This window comes from Stegostoma tigrinum, chromosome 38 (genome assembly GCF_030684315.1).
Source record: "Stegostoma tigrinum isolate sSteTig4 chromosome 38, sSteTig4.hap1, whole genome shotgun sequence".
Taxonomy (NCBI): Eukaryota; Metazoa; Chordata; class Chondrichthyes; order Orectolobiformes; family Stegostomatidae; genus Stegostoma; species Stegostoma tigrinum.
Genome location: NC_081391.1, coordinates 16,926,107 through 16,938,736, shown reverse-complemented (window position 1 = coordinate 16,938,736; position 12,630 = coordinate 16,926,107). Strand labels below are relative to the sequence as shown.

The window sequence follows — 12,630 nt, the reverse complement described above, 5'->3', positions numbered from 1 at the left end:
GGTTGGGGAAAGCATGGAAAGGAAGCCCTAAAATTGTTGAACTTGATATGAAGTCCAGAATTCCCAAGTGGAAAATAAGGTGCTATTCCTCCAGCTTGTGCTGAGCTTCACTAGGGCACTGCAACAAACCTGAGAGAGAGAGATATTGGCCAGAGAACACAGTGGTATGTTAAAGTGGCTAGCAACTGGAAGCTCAGGGTCTTTTTTGCATACAGAACGTAGATGTTTTGCAATGGAGTCACCCCGTCTGTGCTTTGTTTCCCAAATGTGGAGGAGGCCATATTGTGAGCAGCGATGCCGTAGACTATATTGATTGAAGTGCCAGTAAATTACTAATTCACCTGGAAGGTGTGTCTGGAGCCTTGGATGCTGAGGAGGGACGAAGTAAATGGACAAGTGTTACACCTTCTGTGGTTGCAGGGAAAGGCTCCGTGGGGCTTTGGAGAGGTGTTGGGAGCGAAAGTGGAATGGACCAGGTTTTCCCAGAGAAAAAAGTCCCTACAGAAGGTGGACAAGGGAGGGGAGGAGAATATGTGTCTGGTCATGGCATCCTGCTGAAGGTGGCAGAAGAAGAAGCTAATAACCATCTTTGGATGTAGATGCTGATCAGATGGTAGGTAAGGGAACGAATCATTTTGTGTGATGGAAGAGAAGGGGCGAGGGCTAAAGTGTGGGAGATGGGTCAGACCTGGCTATAGGCCCTGTCAACTACGGTGCTGGGGAATGCTCTGGGGAGGAAGAAGGTGGACAGTTCAGAGGCTCCTTGTCGAAGTAGGCATCGTTGGAACAGCTATGACGGAGATGGTGGAACTGGAAGAATGGAATAGAGTCTTTACAGGAAGCAAGGTGAGAGGATGTATTGTCAAAGTAACTACAGGAGTCAGTGGGTTTGTAGTGGATATTGGTGGCCAGCCTATCCCCAGAAATGGAAGCGGAGATGTCGGGAAGGGAGGAGTTTGAGATGGACCAGGGGAAAGTGGAGTGGAAGATTGGAAATCAAATAGGTAAACCTTTCCAATTCCGATGAGAGAGGAAAGTAACACTCGTGGATGTCATCAATACACCCAATGGAGAAAGAGTTGTGGGTGGGAGCTGGAGAAGATCTGAAACAGGGAATTGTCCATGTACCCCACAAAAAGACAGGCATAACTGGGGCCCATGTGGGTACCCATGGCCATCCCTTTGATCTGAAAGAAGTGAAAGGAATTAAAAGAGGATGAGGGTGAGGATGAGTTCAGCCAGGAGGAGGATAATGGCGGTGTTGGATGGAGACATTTCAGGCCTTGTTCCCAGTAAGAAGTGGAGAGCCCTGGGAGCATTCTGCTGGAGGATGAACATGTAAAAGGATTGCACATTCATGGTAAAGAGGAGGTGGCTGGAGCCTGCAAACTGGAAATCCTGAAACTGACATAAAGCATCAGAAGAATTGCAGACTTAAGTGGGAAGTGACTGGACAAGGGGAGAAAAAATCAAGTCGAGGTAGGAAGAGATGAGTTCTGCGAGGCAGGAGCAGGCAGAAACATTGGGTCTGCCCAGGCAGTCCTGTTTCTGGATTTTGGATAGGATGTAAAAGTGGGCTGTGTGGGGTTAGGAGACGATGAGCTTGGGGGCAGTGGAAGGGAGATCACCAGATGAAATAAGGTTCGTGACCGTAGTGGACACAATCGTGTGATGTTCCAAGGAGTCTTGGTCTAATGGGAGATAGGAGGAGGTATCTGAGAGCTGGCATTCAGTTTTTGCAAACCATGGCCCACTTGCAATGATCAAAGGACAGTCCTTTTGTAGTCCACTGAAATCCTCCAGTACTTCACAAACAGTTCACTAACCGTTGTTACAGATGCAACCAATTTGCACACAGTGAAATTCCACAAGCAACATATTAGACGAATGAATGACCAGCATTTTTTTTATCTTGTGATGATTAAGTTAAATATTTGCAATGGCATCAGAATGGCACCACCTTTCCAACTTCCTGAAGTAAATAGCATTGTTAACAATGGTCTTGGTTTAACATCTCACTTGAAAAATAGCACACGTGACAATGCAGCATTCTGAGTGTATTGGAAATACAACTTGTGTACTCTTTATCAAACTATTTTCTCCATTCTGCACATGTGGAATTTTCCCAGATGACCACTCCTGGTATAACTTACGATATTTGCTATCTCTACCAGACTGTAGCACTGAGGTGAGTTGCTGCCAACAATCCTTTGTCTAGGCCCTTGCAGTAATTAGTGGTAGAGGATACAGCACCACTGTGTATCTGCAAAAGATCTGCTTAGATAATAAGAATATTTCAAGATCTCATCTTGGCATCGACTCCATCTAAAACATTAATTCTCATTCTCTCTATTGCTGACCATTCATCTGTCTTGGCCCTAAGCACTGGAATTCCCTCCTTAAAACTCATCTGTTTCCTCCTTTGAGAAACTGCTGCTTCTTTGGGGCAATTTTTGGTCACCCATCCCAAAATCTCCTAAATCTGCTGGTGATCATCCTCCGAAAGTACCTTGCGATGTTTTACTGGGCTAAAAGCTCTGGAGGTGTTCACAATGATGAGGGCTCTGGACAGAGTAGATAGGGAGAAACTGCTCGCATTGATAAAGGGAGTGCTGAATTAAACCCTTAAAAAAAAATCAATAATATTGGAAACGACAGTTAGGCCTGGGTTGAAATCCCACTAACTGCAGCGGTGTGTAAATAACATCCCCTGAACGGGTCGTTTGGAAAATACCTAGAGGTTGAGGCGGTGTGAACACTGCAGAATTTTTAACACCCTGGAAAACTACACTTTGAAAACAATCCTTCTTGTTGAATGTTAACCCAGAAAAATGTCAAAGCTATTTGAGACATTCACGTCTCCCGCTGAATTCGAGAGAAAAGGCTGCGGAGGTTTATGCCTTGGAGTGACGGGGTTTGTTTTGGTGGGGGGGGGGGGGGGGGGTGATAAAGACGCAGGGCTGCAGTAGTGCGACTGCTCCATCCCAAGTTACGGTAGATACAATACTCCTGCATTTTCTGCCCGATAATTTCGCTGCTCTGGTTGGTTCCCTGCGAAGCATCCATCCAGAAGCGAGAGAGGGAAGGGGACACAGGGGAGGAAAGGGAGAGATACCCAGCAGATCTCACTCTGCCTGTTAAACAGCCCTCCCAGTATCTGTTCACCAGTCCAGGTCTTACAGGGACTGTACAGACCTTCCTGCAGAGCTAGCTTGCGATGGAGCTGCCTTTCTAGGTCCCGTGGAACCCAGACTTGTTAAGATAAACAAGTAGGGAGGGGGAGAAACCTGCAGAGAGAGAAGAGACAGACAACAAACCGAGCTGGCTAACAGTGGGATTCGCCTTAGAAATGTGAGTGAAGTACCATTTTTCTACCTTCCTGTTCATAGCCAATCTCCCCTCCTCTCCTCACACACTCCTCAATATTCCTGGACGATTCAAATTCGTTCGAAGGAAACGATGCTGGCTCCCTACACAGGGTAGTTGGATCCGTTCTGGAGCAGGACTACATGAGAAGGCTGGTTTTGAGAAGTGAATGGTGAGGGTTAATCGAATTAAATTGATGTTGGGGATGGGATTCTGTTGGCGTTGGATCAGGAGAAGACGAGAACATACAAGACACACACACACACACACACACACACACGGGCTCACCGACACGCTCTTAGAGAGTCAGGCACAGAGCCAGCGAAGTAAATCTTCACCGACACAGGAAAAGCATCAACAAACAGGAAAACACAGGGTACAGTAGTTTCAGGTGAACAGCAAAAAAATTCAAGTTACCAACGCAGACTGAGGAGATGCATTGATTTAGGGGGTCTGTGGTAGCGCCCCTACCTCTGAGCATGGAGCCCCGGGTTTAAGTCCCACCTGTTCCAGAGATGTGAAGTGACTGATTTGGGGAAAAAAAATAATTTTAGACACTTAGGTTAAAGGGAGAAAATAGCTTGAGTGTGAGGAAAACACACGAGAGATGAGTGCATATGAAAAATGCACAGACTCAGTCTCAAGTACAGGCAAAGATTCTTCACAACTGGAAAACCAGACCCCAAAAGAGGAATTTAATCAGATAGCAATAAGGAGAAAGTGGAGGGGGAAAACAGATATAAAGAAAAGCAGAAGCACACAGATGGAGGGATGCACAGGGTATTTTTTTAAAGGAAGGAATGAGAGACAACATAGAGATAAGAAGAGCACCTGGAGATAGACACAGGAGCAGAGAGAGAAAAGGAACCAGGAAGCTCGAGAGAAAGACAGGTTGGGAAAAGAGCAAACTGAGAGGATGAGAGAGAGGGACAAAAAAGGGAATAATTAAACCCAGACTCAGAAAGAAGCCCAGAGAGAAGAAATGAGAAATAGAAGCAACTGCACATCGTCCAAGACCAGAGTTCAGATTCGGATATAGTGATATAGAAACAAGCAAGTGTCTAAATCTGTGTAATTGAAGAAAGGACAAAGAGCAAAGACGGCAATACATTGTGGTATGGGATAATGTATATTCCATGTGCAGTGTGGCGTGTGTGTGTTGGGGTACGGTTAGGGTGTGAGTGTGAGTATGATGCAGTGGGTAAACATGTATATGCTATGCTGTTGACACATGGTCATGTGGATAGGCACTATGGCATGCACAACACGGTGGTTGTGAGCAGTGTGTTGCATATAGGCAACATGTGCACACTACCTAGTACATGTGAGCAGTGTGTGTGTGCGATACAATGCAGTGTTTGTGGTAATGTAGGGTGTATAGTGCAATGCTTTGCCTTTATGTCTTGATTTGTGTAACCCATTGTGAAAAAAGAAGGTACTTGTATTCCACGTGTTAATACTTCAGACACCGTGCACCCCTGGGAGCACATGGTCTCTCAATTGCCCCATCAATGTTCTGTGTCTCCGAACTCCTGAAGACTCTGCCAGCTCTCTTTATCAAATCGAATTCTGCAATGTTCTTTCTCTCAAGGTGTATCAGTTGGACAACAATCTTGGGCCAGTGTAAATAAATAATTACTAGAGGCATAATATGATTCCATGAATGCAATTATTGCTGTAACTAGACTAAACTGTGCTTTGCTTAACTTTACTGTGTATAACTGACATGCAGAGATAGATTCCAAAATATATTTTTGAAGCAAGGGAGCAGTGCTTTGCATTTACTGTATTTTAATGTGTATATGCTTTTGGCATAAACTTGCAAATAAAAGGAATAGCAATTGTTAGCATCAAGTTTAGGGGGAATCTTGACTATATGAGATTTTCAAGAAGAGGAAAGGTTTGCACACTGTGGTGAAAATGGAGACGGATCTTATATTTCAAAAGGCAATTAATTGGATGAGTGTTTGAGGGAATTAAACTTAAGGAGCTATTGGAATAGAGCAGAGGAATGGGACTCACTGGATTGGTCTAAAAACAGTATAGACTCAATGAGGTGAATAGCCTCCTCTTGTGTTTTAAACTATGACCATTGGTTGATGAGACAGCTTTATTGAATTATTGTGCATTTTTTAAAAGTTCTTTTCGAAAGATGAGCATTTGATTCAGCAACACATTTCCTGGCTTCGGTATATTCCAATGTACTTTATGGTCAATGAAGTACCTCTGAAGTGTGCTACTGTTGTAAGGCCTCAGTTTAATGTCTCATCTGAAAGATGGCACTGCTGACAGTGCCCCACTCAATTGCAGTGTCAGCTTAAATTTGCTGCTCAAGTTTCTGGAATGGGAGTTGAACCTAGAGCCTTTTGATTTCAGACCTGTTCACTTTCCAGGCCAGCACGAATCCAACACTTGCCCATTTTATACCATGTAGGACTATAGCAAGCAGATGGTGGTTTAGCGATATTGTCACTGGACTAGTAATCTAGAGACTCAAGCAGTCTTTCTGAGGACCTGGGGGATGGTGGAATGTGAATTCAATATTAGTCTGAAATTAAGAATATAATAACGATCACGAAACTGTTAATGGTTGTAAAACCCCATCTGGTTCATTAATGCCCTTTGGGGAAAGAAATCTGCCATCCTTACCTGGTCTGACCTACAGATGACTCCAGACCCATGACAATGTGGTTCACTCTTACCTACCCTCCAAATGGCCAAAGAAGGCATTCAATTGTATCCAATGCTAAATAGTTTCAAGAAAGGAATTAAAACTGCAGTGATTGAAGAAAGAAACTCAAAATTACATCCTGAAGAGTAATTAGAGAGGGGCAATAATTGTTGACCTAACCAGCAACAGCCATAATCCCATGGATGAATGAACAAGACAAAAAGCTCTAGATTGGAAAGGTAGATAGAAAAGCTTCACTGATTTTTGTTTTGCCTTTTACATTTGAAGGTTCTGCATTCCTGAGCCTCTGCCCTCGCAGTTTTAATCTTAACATCATTGGCAGTCATACCTTTAGCTTCCAAGCCCCTAAGTTCTTGAATGTTCTCTGAGCCATCCACCCCGATCTCTTCTTTATTCCTCAAATTTTTCTCCTCTTTGACCAAGCTTTTGGTCATTTACTTTCATGTCTTCCTATGCAGTTTTGTTTGCCAAAGTTTCTGTAAAGCGATGGTTGCCACATTAGAGGTGCTAAACAAATGCAAGTAGGGTGGCTGTTTTCAGATGAACAATGTTGCTCCGGTTTGGGGATGATAGAGTTAAGGCTGATGGATCACACTGCAGGATACCACTAGTGCTGACAACTTGGGAAGTAGTGATTAGATGGCATGAAGGGGATAATTTTCCTGATGCAAAACTGACAGAATCAGTTGCATTGCTTGGTTTGCACTCTGCAGGACTTTAATCACCATTTAAGTTTAATTAAAGTTCCACCTAATCTCGTGGGTTTCCCACCCAGGAGACTGTTTAAAATTGCAATGCAAGTTGAAATGGAGGAGAATCAGAAAGGCCAGGCAAACAGAGTAACTAAACATTCTCTTTGATTGAAGACAGTCAATAATAAATCAAGTAAGGTATTTAGCAGAATCCTCTTTACACAGAGTGATAGGAAATATTTAGCACACGGAATAGATGAGGTGAAGAGCATTGGTGAAGTTAATGGGGAGCTGGATAAAGGAATGAAAGAGAAAGGACTGAGAGGATATGCTCAGAGGGCGAGGTAAAGTCAGAAGGAAAAGGATTCATTTGGACCATTACACCTGCATGGACCAGTTGGGCTGAATGGCCTGGTAGTGTTGACAGTTCCACATAATCTGAAGAATCTGCCATAGATACCAACACTGAGCAACAGCACAGTTGAAACCAAATGGATGTCAACATTAGTGTTAGCGATTTTTAGAGCTTGTTGTAGTTTGAGTTGCTGGGTTCAAAGTATTTTCCTCTACACCCTTCCATTCTTCTGACTGGTTGTGGTAATTAAGGCTTGAATAGATGAAAACTTGTGAAGTTGCATCAGGCTTATACTCAAGAGCCAATCATGGAAATACTGACATTGATTTGCAGGCTGGCATTGAGCCATGTAGGTGAAGAGAGCAGCAGTTTCAGAGTTGTCTCCATTTTCCAGTGGTGAGCAGTGGAATCCCAGAGAGTCATTTGGGAGCAGGTAAGATACACTTCCAAAAGGAATCAGTCAAATAATTCCCAAGGTCACGAGTAGCATTAATATCTCAATCATGCCATTTTATAAATAAAGGAAAATAGCTTAAAAACAACAACCATTTTTATTTAGAGATAATGGGAACTGCAGATGCTGGAGAATCCGAGGTAACAAAGTGTGGAGCTGGATGCACACAGCAGGCCAAGCAGCATCTCAGGAGCACAAAAGCTGATGTTTCAGGCCTAGACCCTTCATCAGAAAAAAGATGTTTCTGATGAAGGGTCTAGGCACGAAACGTCAGCTTTTGTGCTCCTAAGATGCTGCTTGGCCTGCCGTGTTCATCCAGCTCCACACTTTGTTAACCATTTTCATTTAGATAGCCTCTTCAGGATAGTAAAACTCTGACTCTGGTGGGCTATCAATCTTCATGTATTAAAACATCCCAAGATGCTTCACTGGTGGGCTAACAAACTAAAGTCAACACAAAACCGATTGGACAGGAAACTAGTAGGCTTTAAGGAGACAGAGGTAGGAACACCAAAAATAAGAGCAGTAGCAGGCCATTTGGCCCCTCAAGCCTACTCCATTGTTGAATAAGACCATGGCTGATGTAACTCCAACTCTACTTTTCTACTCAAATCCCATATAATTTAATTTTCTTGGAGTCCAAAAATCTAATAATCTCAAATTAATATACTCAAAGACTAAGTAATATTCACAACTTTTTGGGTAAGAGAATTCTGAAGATTCTCAACCAACTGATAATACTTCTCCTCACCTCAGACTTGTGTCCGGAATATAAAGCCCTAACTTCGAGAATCCACTGCCATTATTAATTATAAACCACAAAGAATTACAGACCCACACACCAAGAACTGTCTTCACCAAATAACTTTCATTTCCGCAAACCTTCATAACAGTTGCTATCGGGCAAGCATACCCTTGCTGGGGGCAGCGTGGCCAAAACCATATCTGGGGTACTATGTACAGTATTGGACTGCTTAGTTAAGGAAGGAAGTCTTGGAAGGTTCAGATAAGGTTTACTAGATTAATATCAGGAATGGGCAGGTTGCCTTATGAGTTCAAGTTAGACAGGCTAGTGTCACAACAGGGAATGACCGAACCCCTCTGATAATTAAACTAAAACACAAGTCCCAATCTGTTTTGACAGGAGTAGGGGTTCCCCTTTAATAATTATCCCCAAAACGCCTACAGAAACTCGTCTTTCCATTCATAATCTATTAAAAGAGCGGTTAAAAGAAAGGAAATCCCTGATCTCCACTTTGAGTAACAAGAAACAATTTATTTAACCCAAGAATGCACAAATTAACAAAATTACTAATAAACCGACTTCCCCCTTAGACTATCAACTACTCCCTAACTGGTCTAAATTCTCCTCGAACACTTTAAATAAAAACAAACCCCTCTAATATAAACCCAATTAATAAAAAGCAATAAGTTATAACTTAATGTCTCCAAGTTCACACAGATTGTCTTCTGGAATATTTTGTCATCTCCACTCTCTTTACAAACCCCTTTCTTCCATTAGTTCTGCTATCAGGGATGTCTTATCTCTGTAATTTCTTCGAAGAGGACTTTGAGCTAAAATACCATGGTACCTTTGATGAACTAGATGGGCTTTCTCTGAGAGCTGACTGGTGCTAAATCTGGCAAGTGGTCTCCCCTCAATTTTCCAAATGCTCTCATTTTTTTTACCTATAATGATGTAATCAAATTCTTGTATATGATTGGTTTCAGGTTGTCAACACCATCAGATTTAAACTCAATTGGTTTTCTCTACCTAGGTGCTTTGTTTAAATTAATTGGCCAAATTCAAACTCATTGTCACAACATCAAAACAAGACTATAAAGATAATAAAATGTGAGGCTGGATGAACACAGCAGGCCCAGCAGCATCTCAGGAGCACAAAAGCTGACGTTTCGGGCCTAGACCCTTCATCAGAGAGGGGGATGGGGTGAGGGTTCTGGAATAAATAGGGAGAGAGGGGGAGGCGGACCGAAGATGGAGAGAAAAGAAGTTAGGTCGAGAGGAGAGTATAGGTGGGGAAGTAGGGAGGGGATAGGTCAGTCCAGGGAAGACGGACAGGTCAGGGAGGTGGGATGAGGTTAGTAGGTAGGAGATGGAGGTGCGGCTTGGGGTGGGAGGAAGGGATGGGTGAGAGGAAGAACAGGTTAGGGAGGCAGAGACAGGTTGGACTGGTTTTGGGATGCAGTGGGTGGAGGGGAAGAGCTGGGCTGGTTGTGTGGTGCAGTGGGGGGAGGGGACGAACTGGGCTGGTTTTGGGATGCGGTGGGGGAAGGGGAGATTTTGAAGCTGGTGAAGTCCACATTGATACCATTGGGCTGCAGGGTTCCCAGGCGGAATATGAGTTGCTTTTCCTGCAACCTTCGGGTGGCATCATTGTGGCACTGCAGGAGGCCCATGATGGACATGTCATCTAAAGAACAGGAGGGGGAGTGGAAATGGTTTGCAACTGGGAGGTGCAGTTGTTTATTGCGAACCGAACGGAGGTGTTCTGCAAAGCGGTCCCCAAGCCTGCGCTTGGTTTCCCCAATGTAGAGGAAGCCACACCGGGTACAATGGATGCAGTATACCACATTGGCAGATGTGTAGGTGAACCTCTGCTTAATATGGAAAGTCATCTTGGGGCCTGGGATAGATTCCTCAGCACCTTTACAATAGGGGTGACCATTTTGGACAGAGATAAAGAGTTTTTTTTCTCACTGTGGATCATGAGTCTTTGGAAATCTGTTCCTCAAAGGACAATAGAAGAAGAGTCTTTGAATATTTTCAAGGCCGAGCTGGATAAGTTCTTGATAAGCAAGGGTGGTTGTTAAAGGTTAATGCCAGTAGGTAGGAATATGGAGTAAGCAGATCAGTCATGATGGTATTGAATAAAATAAAAACAAAATAACGTCGATGTTGGAAATCTGAAACAAACTGAGAACACTGTAGAAACGCAACAGTTTTTTGGCAGCATCTATGGAGAGAGAAAAACAGAATTAATGTTTCAAGTGCAATATAACCCGCCTTCAGAACTATCTTAGAATAATCTTATTGAATGGCAAGTCAGACTTGAGAGGCCAAGTGGCCTACTCCTGCTTCTAATTTGTATGTTTATGTCTAACTGGACACTGTGATGAAGAGGTGATCTCAATTGTAATTTCTCATTCTTGTACTGCTAATCTTGTACTCCCGATGCATTGCAAAAAAGACAAGGATATCATTTTGCTTCCTAACTAGAAATGTAATTGAGCCAGGAAAGTCATTCCAGGGTTTAAGGTTAAGAGCATTGATGACATAGCTACCAATGGTGGAGCCCATTTTGTGTCTTTGAGTTGTCGTTGCATATGAGCTGGTTTAAAGGGATCACCAATTTATACAGCCCATGGACAAGCATATGGACGTACGTGGAATAGTGTAGGTTAGATGGGCTTGAGGTTGGTATGACAGGTCGGCACAACATCGAGGGCCGAAGTGCCTGTACTGTACTGTAATGTTCTATGTTCTATGTGTTATGGATGGGGAGTCAAGGAGATTAATTGAATTATTTTGTTATTCACTTCTTCCATCCGTAAGCAGAGTTGCTCTGAAAAAAGTATTTTTCTTATTTCATTGTTCATTTTAAATAGACCATAACGTTTGCTTGCCAAACCCTCGATTTGTGAAGTCCAGTTTTTAAGTGACCCACAATAGATATTGTTCGAGTTAAAACAAAGGTATGTTTTGTTCATGCTTTCAAACCCAGAGGATGATTGTAGCAATGCAAGGAGAGACATATCATCTCAAGGGGGAAGGTAAAAAGGAAAGGAAACAGCTTACCCGTAAGAATTTTTTTAAAAACTCAAAAATATGGACGTTAATTCACGTGGTTTTGGCTGAGTATGGAAAATCCGTGTCTTGGGGTTGGGTTGGGATCTTTTCTACAGATGCAGGTGAGTGCAGTTGACTGGAGTCCAGATTTTGAGCCAGAATTCCTGCCTTTGTGTCACTGAAGTCGTAGCAATATGAAATGGGTCCACTTTTCAGACAAATGTACAATTACTTCAGGAAACATGTCTTCAAAGAGGTTGAGACAAGATAGGGTTAGCCCAGCCTGGAGTCTAGCTGCGATGTTAGCAAGCCTTGGATCCCTAGTTGACTAATATTCCCCAACAAACTGCTCTTCATCAGACAGCAGCAAGGTAATCCAGAAATTACAAATAAATCTTTTTCTTGATAGCTCGGAGGTTTGGTCACCTGATTGGGATCCTGGATGAATCAGTTTCAACTTAATGAGGTAGCTTCTATGAAACAGTTAGTTTCTATCTCTCTGGCCAGGACCAGTCTTAATTTATGTGAGAGCAATGGTGAGGCATTTGTGCCATTTCAGGCATAAATTTCTATGGCTCACCCTTTGTTCAGAATTGGCTAGGGAAGACATCTTATCTGCTAAGATAATAAAATGTGAGGCTGGATGAACACAGCAGGCCAAGCAGCATCTCAGGGTGCTCCTGAGATGCTGCTTGGCCTGCTGTGTTCATCCAGCCTCACATTTTATTATCTTGGAATTCTCCAGCATCTGCAGTTCCCATTATCTCTGATACATCTTATCTGCTGGTCTTTTTCTGTTCGTGGACCACAAAGTCCACAGAATGAAAGGATGTGACCTGTTGGGAGAATTATGTCTGAGTTCTGTCTGGGTGACTGCTGATTGAGATCATTCTAAACATTGTAGTCAGTTTTCATCAGGTGATTAGCACCAGCCATGTCTTAGTCCAGCAAAGTTCAACTTAAAAGTTTTAAACAAAAAAGTACGATTTTTAAAAAACAATTTATGATTGTGGACATGACAAGATGCAAAACCAAGTTACCCAGAGCAAGTGTTGCTCATTTCAACGCAATATTATTTTGTGGGTTTTTGCAAGATCTCCAAAGAACATCAAGACACCCCAAGCACTAATCAGCAATATGCAAATACACAGCAAGTCTATCATAAACCTAAGATAGAATTTTGACTTGCTCTGCAATTATTGGCAAAGCTGCAATTGTGCTTGTTATGGAAGCTTTTTGTTTAAATTGCGGCAAAAGAGGTCA

The 12,630-nt window shown here is 42.9% G+C and overlaps 1 protein-coding gene across 3 annotated transcripts in view; it reads left to right on the top strand.

Annotated features, from left to right (window-relative positions):
- The first annotated feature begins 3,028 nt into the window (after window positions 1-3,028).
- Window positions 3,029-12,630, top strand: part of lrrc4ba (leucine rich repeat containing 4Ba) — a 179,149-nt gene continuing 169,547 nt past the window's right edge. For 2 of the 3 annotated variants that reach the window (XM_048521533.2, XM_059640580.1), the window contains exon 1: window positions 3,029-3,351. The gene's annotated coding sequence lies outside the window, so the exon portion shown is untranslated. Of the gene's footprint in view, window positions 3,352-3,419; window positions 3,539-12,630 lie in introns of those variants that run through there. The other variant, XM_048521538.2, reaches the window with a different exon arrangement.